Source organism: Amphiura filiformis, chromosome 4, assembly GCF_039555335.1.
Source record: "Amphiura filiformis chromosome 4, Afil_fr2py, whole genome shotgun sequence".
Classification (NCBI taxonomy): domain Eukaryota; kingdom Metazoa; phylum Echinodermata; class Ophiuroidea; order Amphilepidida; family Amphiuridae; genus Amphiura; species Amphiura filiformis.
The window spans coordinates 66,654,950-66,663,054 of NC_092631.1; positions in this window are offsets into that span (position 1 = coordinate 66,654,950).

The window sequence follows — 8,105 nt, forward strand, 5'->3', positions numbered from 1 at the left end:
CACGATATACCATAGGACCATGTTGCTATCTTTAGTAGATAGCATGTTGGTCTAGACCCTACACGATATACCATAGGGCCATGTTGCTATCTTCAGTAGATAGCATGTTAACCCTACACGATATACCATAGGACCATGTTGCTATCTTCAGTAGATATCATGTTAACCCTACACGATATACAATAGGACCATGTTGCTATCTTCAGTAGATAGCATGTTAACCATACACGATATACAATAGGACCATGTTGCTATCTTCAGTAGATAGCATGTTAACCCTACACGATATACCATAGGGCCATGTTGCTATCTTTAGTAGATAGCATGTTGGTCTAGACCCTACACGATATACAATAGGACCATGTTGCTATCTTCAGTAGATAGCATGTTAACCCTACACGATATACAATAGGACAATGTTGCTATCTTCAGTAGATAGCATGTTAACCCTACACGATATACAATAGGACAATGTTGCTATCTTCAGTAGATAGCATGTTAACCCTACACGATATACAATAGGACCATGTTGCTATCTTCAGTAGATAGCATGTTAACCCTACACGATATACAATAGGACCATGTTGCTATCTTCAGTAGATAGCATGTTAACCCTACACGATATACCATAGGACCATGTTGCTATCTTCAGTAGATAGCATCTTAGTCTAGAGCCTGTTTACGGTACATTAACCCATGTTGCTATCTTCACTAGAATACATTATCATGATACCATCCCAGTGGGCACAACTGACGTTGCAATCACGTTGAAATCAGGTTGAAATTTCGACGTCGAAATCAATTTCGACGTTGAAATCAGGTTGAAATCACGTTGTATTTGCAAATGGACCTCAACCTGATGGACTTCAACCTGATTTCAACCCGATTTCAACCTAGAGGTTAGTTGAAATCAGGTTGAAATTTCAACGTTGTATCAACGTTGAAATTTCAACCCGATTTCAACTAACGTCTAGGTTGAAATCAGGTTGAAATCAGGTTATGTTGAAACTTCGACGTTGTATCAACGTTGATTCAACGTCGAAATCCTAACCTGTGCCCACTGGGATATCATTGGCCCATATTGCTGTCTTCAGTAGATATAAGCATTATATACATTTACCATAAATCATTGCTATGCTGCTGTTTTCAATAGATGTGGCATGTTAGTCTATAGATATTGCCATATATACACTCTCAGAAAAAAAGGTGCTACTTAGAACCTTTTTTTTGTCCTCTATGTAGAACCCTAAGCAGTAATAAGGTTCTAAAAAGAACCTTAAAAGGTTCTATAAAGAACCTTAAAGATTTAAATAGGCCTGGGGACATTCTAATTCATTCATTCAGGGACTCATCACAAAGTTAAGAAAAGTAAAACGTAGTGTTAACCCTTTTGATACTAAAATCATTTTCTTGGATAAAAAACTTTTTTCTGTTCTACTAAGAACCCTTTGAGGTTCTTTCTTTAAAATTCTTTAAAAGGTTATTCAAGCTTAGGTTCTACAAAGAACCCTTTTCTTGGCTACACAACCTTTTGTGGTTCTACAAAGAACCCAACTGAAACCCAATGGGGTTCTTTGTAGAACCAAAAAAGGTTCTCTAGCGAAGAAAAAGGTTCTTTGTAGAACCTTAAGCTTGAAGAACCTTTAAGAATTAAAGAAAGACCCTCAAAGGGTTCTTAGTAGAACAGAAAAAATGTTTTTTATCAAGAAAATGATGTTTTTACCAAATGGGTTAACACTACGTTTACTTAACTTTGTGATGAGTCCCTGAATGAATGAATTAGCATGTTCCCAGGCCTACTTTTTAGAACCTTATTACTGCTTAGGGTTCTACATAGAGGACAAAAAAAGGTTCTAAGTAGCACCTTTTTTTCTGAGAGTGTACCATTGGCCCATATTACTGTCTTCAGTAGCTAGCATGTTATAGTTTTGAGCCTGTATGATGTACCATACACCATACTATCTTCAGTATTAAAATATCATTATCATACGAGGGCCGGTCAAAAAATTCGTAGAACTCGGTATGTTACTTTGCTGCACGGTATTGAATTTGGTCTCATTTGAAAGCTTGTTCCTTCAAAACATGACTGCAAAGATATTAGATTTTTGGAACACTGTATATGGGCAGGACACTCTTCAGAGGAAGCCTACCTCCATGAATTCACAGGTACTACCAGAAGTGAATACAGGGTCATCATGGAAATTTCTCCCGACGGTGGTGAAAACTCAAATAAACTTTATCAATGTACCGTTGTTGTAAATGGTAATGAAGTCCTTGGTATTCAACAGCAACGAAATGGTTCTTAGAGTTCAAGAATGGAATAAGCGTCCTTGAAGATCATCCAAGGTCCAAAAGACTTGCTGACGGCACCATCAATGATGCCTTAAATAGGTTCCATATTTTGGGACAAATGCCTATTCTAAATGAATCATAATGACCCACTACCCAGCAAACACAAAAACGTTTTAAAAACGTTTTAAATAAGTTATATTTTGGCTTTTGGTTTAGGTAAAAACGTTTTAATAACATTAAAATGTCGGGTTATATAAAGGTCATGATAACGTTTTAAAACGTTTTGTATGAAAACACACTACAACAATATTTTTAAATGTTTTCAAAAAATGTTATTGTAAACTTTTTTACAAACATTTTTGCCAAATATTGTATCAATACTTAAATAACATTATGATAAAATGTTTGAACTCAGCAAACACAGAAATGTTCTTAAAATGTTTTTTCAAAACCTTTTAATAACATTTAAATGTCGGGTTATATAAAGGTCATGAAAACGTTTTTAAAACGTTATTGAAAATATTTTGGGCAAAGATTTTTCGCAAAATATTTTTTCAACCCCAAAATAACATTCTGAATAGAATGTTTTGTATCAAGTTTTCAAGAATGTTTTTGGAATGTTATTAAAACGTTTTTATACCCTTTATATAACCCGACATTTAAACGTTTTCTGTAAAACATTTTTGTTTGCTGAGCAGTAGATTATAAAAAAATGTTTTTTAGGGTTATGAAAACGTTTTATACTCTTAACATACCCTTTATATAACCCGACATTTAAAGGTTTTCTGACAACCTTTTATAACCTTTTGCGAATGATGTCGAAAACGTTTTGTGTTTGCTGGGTATCTACATTCCCAGTCCACCCTTAGTTTTTTTACCTGCCTATGCCTTTTATTAGGCACTTCACCTCAAAAATAAGTGCAGCAGAAACAAGTTATTTATGTTTCTCTAAGCGCGCAGCCCCCGTCAATGCAGTTTTGCCATTTCGTGCCGTACTGAATCATCATCTACAACGCGTATTATGCAATGTTTTTCTTTTCTTTTTTCTTTTTTGAATATTATTATTTTTCATGTTTTGTGCTTGCTATCTTCTGAAGATAGCAATTTTGGTCAGCTTCGTCATTTTAATATTTCTTTATAGCTTTGCATTCGGCCTAATGCCGATTTTTCTCTAAGCGCGCAGCCCCAGTCAATGCAGTTTTGCCATTTCGTGCCGTACTGAATCATCATCTACAACGCGTGTTAGGCAATGTTTTTTCCTTTTTTTTTTTTTTTTTTTTTGAATATTATCATTTTTTATGTTTTTTGCTTGCTATCTTCTGAAGATAGCAATTTTGGTCAGCTTCGTCATTTTAACATTTCTTTATAGCTTTGCATTCGGCCTAATGCCGATTTTTCTCTAAGTGCGCAGCCCCAGTCAATTCAGTTTTGCCATTTCGTGCCGTACTGAATCATCATCTACAACGCGTGTTAGGCACTGTTTTTTTGTTTTTTTGTTTTTTTGTTTTTTTTTAATATATTATTTTGTATGTTTTTTGCTTGCTATCTTCTGAAGATAGCAATTTTCGTCAGCTTCGTCATTTTAACATTTCTTTATAGCTTTGCATTCGGCCTAATGCCGATTTTTCTCTAAGCGCGCAACCCCGGTCAATGCAGTTTTGCCGTTTCGCGCCGTATACTGAATCATCATAGCGCAGCCCCGGTCAATTAGAGAATAAACGATAGGAATTTTTGTTTTTACTTTCCTTTATTGTCAAACTTTCTTACCTTTTTGTATTTTATTTAAAAAAATAAAATTTTGAGTAGATAGCGGAAAAAACCCAAACAAACAAAACACATCAAAAACAAACTTTCCTAAAAGATGTTTTCTAAATTTGTGAAATATTTTCGGACGTTTTATTAGGCCCGCAATGCTATCTTCAGAAGATAGCCGTTTGCGGGCGCGTTCCGAGAAAATGATGCAGATCGTAAATGATGCATGCCGGGGGTGGGCTCGCGCGTGTTCACATATGATGCATTTCGCAACGGGTGATTTGCAAATCGCACCGTAAATGGTATCTTGGGTAGATAAAAACAAAAACAAAAACAAAAACAAACAAAAAACAGACAGACAGACAAACAAACATGAAATATAAAAAAATATACCAAATGATCTTTCTGACTCGTCTCATGGTAAGTCTTACGATTTCCTTCTTTTTTTTTTTTATTATTTCATTAGGTTTAAAAATGCTATCATCAGTAGATATGCCTAACATAATATATTCAACCTTTCTCAATTTCTAAAATGACAATACTGGAAAAACTTTTGTTCACAATCCTAAGTCAGAATATTATTAAATTATAAATTGTGTACGACAGGATTTCGTTTATTTCAATCAATATTTTGCTCTTTTGCTATCTACTAAAGATAGCTCAAATTTAATGCATTTTGTTATTTCCTATAACGAAATAAATCGATGTTTTTACTGTTGTAATAGCGGTGCTATCTGCTAAAGATCGAATTAAAATTTCTGTAGCGTTATGATATTTTCGCTCGATAGGCCTATAATTTTGTTATATCCACGTGTTTTTGCTATCTATTGAAGAGATGCCTAATTCAGATTAAATGGATGTTGTTATTTTGTCTCTTCAACGAGGTATCTTATTATTTTAAAGCCGTGTTTAGTGGTGCTGTCTACTGAAGACAAAGAAATTTCCAATAATTATGACGGTCAAAAATAAACGTTTTTTAAGCAAGCAGGAAATAAACAGGTTTAAAAGAAATCTTCACTGCTTGAAATTTCAATTTGAACTTCAGTAGATATAGCACCGGTAGGCCTAATTCTATTGTATAATATCAATATATCTCGATCAGGAGCACACAGTTTTATGGAATTATGTGCTCAGCAGACAGAAATGAAAACATCATTTTATTTGATGCAATCTTCAATTTGACATTTTTACCGCATCCCGTGATTTCTAAGCTGTTGAAAACTTAATTTGAGATTTTACATCGATACATGATTTGCGCGATTAGTCCGCCAGAACATTAACAGCCTATATTTTGTTTCTGCACATAATTTCATAAAAACCATCTCAGGTTTAATATAGCATCAAAGAAACATATCTCAGACACACATTGGCTGAAAAAATGAAACAAATAAGCCCAATTTCGACGTATTATGGGGACTATTTTATGGGTTGCACTTTTTGATTGCGAAATCTTTTAACGTCAGTGGTGTGCCTCCTTATCTCGTTCAGCAGATAAAGACGACAGCCAACTACGCATTTAAATTTGAGCTATCGGCAGTTGATAGCAAAAACACACGAATTCAACATACGCCAAATTAAAAACAACAGATAGAGAAATCTAATAGCTTTGTTTCAAAGTTTGTTTCAGCGTCATACGATATTCCGTTCTTGAGATATTTCAATTTTAACATTCACCGTGCAAGTCAATGCATGAGCTTAATAGACACCGGGTACCAAAATCGAGCAAATTACGGCATGTCTTGCGACCGTCATTTTCTTAAAATCACGGTCAAATTCGTGTTTTTACTATCTTCTGTAGCTTAAATTAAATTGATATGGTGTAATTTTGGTCTTCGATTATGCTATCTGCTGGAGATCAAGTAAATATTCAAGCAGTTTAAGCTTACAGAGTGTTGTGACATTATTTAAAAAAAGATGTAGGCCTAGTCCGTACGTCATACAAAGCGTAAAACGGATGCGCGCATAACGCGTGGCACCAAAGTCGCGCGTTTTTTCACGCAATCGCTCGCGCCATTCGATCAATCTGCAGTAAATAGCAAAACCAGCATGAGAAACAAAACAACAGCATTGACTATACTAAAATAAAATGACAATACTGAAAAACCTTTGTTCACAATCCTAAGTCAGAATATTATTAAGTTAAAAATTGTGTACGACAGCATTTTGTTTATTTCAATCAATATATTTCTGCTTCATGCGCTAAAGATAGCTCAAATTTAATGCATTTTGTCCTATAACGAAATAAATCGATGTTTTTACTGTTGTAATAGTGGTGCTATCTACTAAATATAGAGAAACAGGCAGAGCGAATTAAAAAAATCGGCATTCGGCCTATATGCCATGAGCTATAAGAAAAAAGGGGTGAAAGCGGTAAAAATAGAGAAACAGTCAGATGCGGAAAGTGACGAGTCTGTAATATCGCTTTAAACTTTCAGATCGGAACTAATGTAGGCCCTATTAGAAAGAAAAAAAATCGCCGCTACATGATGAAGTAAAAATTTAGAGAAAATAATGTAAAACATTACTTCTAGAGTAGAAAGATGCAATGAATCGGGATGAGATTCTAAATGCCAACTTCAGTATAGATAGGCCTGTAGCGAAAAATCCTAAAACGCGCACGGTTACTCTGGGCGAATTGAAAAATCGGCATTCGCCCTATAATAATAATAATAATGTACACTTAATAAAGCGCCGGTATCCGTCGAGAGACGCTCATGGCGCTTTGCAAAAAACAACCAATGTACAATGATACAAACATACTATAACAATCATAAAAAAAACAGTTCATCAGTGTTGTATAGTTCATGATATGCAAAGAGTCAATTAAAAGCACTTTGGAACAAATGTGTTTTCAAATTTGTTTTGAAACTACACAAGCTCTTGGCAGAGCGAATCGAAAATGGCAGATTGTTCCAAATGTTTGCAGCTGAAACATGAAATGATCTGCTGCCCCACTGGTTTCTGGCAACTGTTTCTTGAAGAAGTCCTTTTGTAGTAGAACGGAGGTTACGAGTTGGTGAATACATTTCTACAAGTTCATTTAAGTATGCTGGAGCTGATATATACAAGATCTTGTAGACAAACAAGGCTATTTTAAATGTGATTCTTTGTTCAACTGGTAGCCAATGCAAGTCATGTAAAACAGGTGTAATGTGCTCACGTGGTTTTGTGTATGTTATAAGTCTGGCAGCAATGTTTTGAATTCTCTGTAGTCTGTGCAGTTGGGTCTTTGTGATGCCATGCAACAGAGAGTTGCCAATGTCTATCTTGGATGTTATGAAGGCATGTACTATCATTTCGGCAGTCTCCCTGTTTACATGTTTACGAATACGACCTATGTTTCTAATGGACGCATATGCTGCTCTACACACTGTTGTAATATGGTATTCCATAGAAAGGGATGAGTCAAAAATAACACCCAGGTTTCGAACCTCTGATGATGGGATAACATTAGCATTTCCTACCCTGATATGTGCAACATGGACTTTTGCAGTTTGATATTTTGAACCAATAACCATGAACTCTGTTTTGTCATCATTCAGTTTCAAGTAGTTATGGGACATCCACAATTTTACCTCATCAATACATGTTTCCAAGCGATTGATAGAAGCATCAACGCTACATTGGTCAGGGTCTACAGAAATATATATCTGGGTATCGTCCGCATAGCAATGGTAATCAAGGCCATGGCTTTGTATAATGTCACCAAGTGGTAATGTGTATATTGAGAAAGCGCTAGGTCCGATGACAGAGCCTATATGCCGCGCTATTTCGAAAAGAGGTCAAAATAGAGAAACAGGCAGATGCGGAAAGTGATGAGTCTGTAATATCGCTTTAAACTTTCTAATCGGGACTGATGTATCAGAAAGAAACAAATTCGCCGCTACATGATGAAGTAAAAATTTAGAGAAAATAATGTAAAACATTACTTCTAGAGTAGAAAGATGCAATGAATCGGGATGAGATTCTAAATGCCAACTTCAGTATAGATAGGCCTATAGCGAAAAATCCTAAAACGCGCACGGTTACTCTGGGCGAATTGAAAAATCGGCATTCGCCCT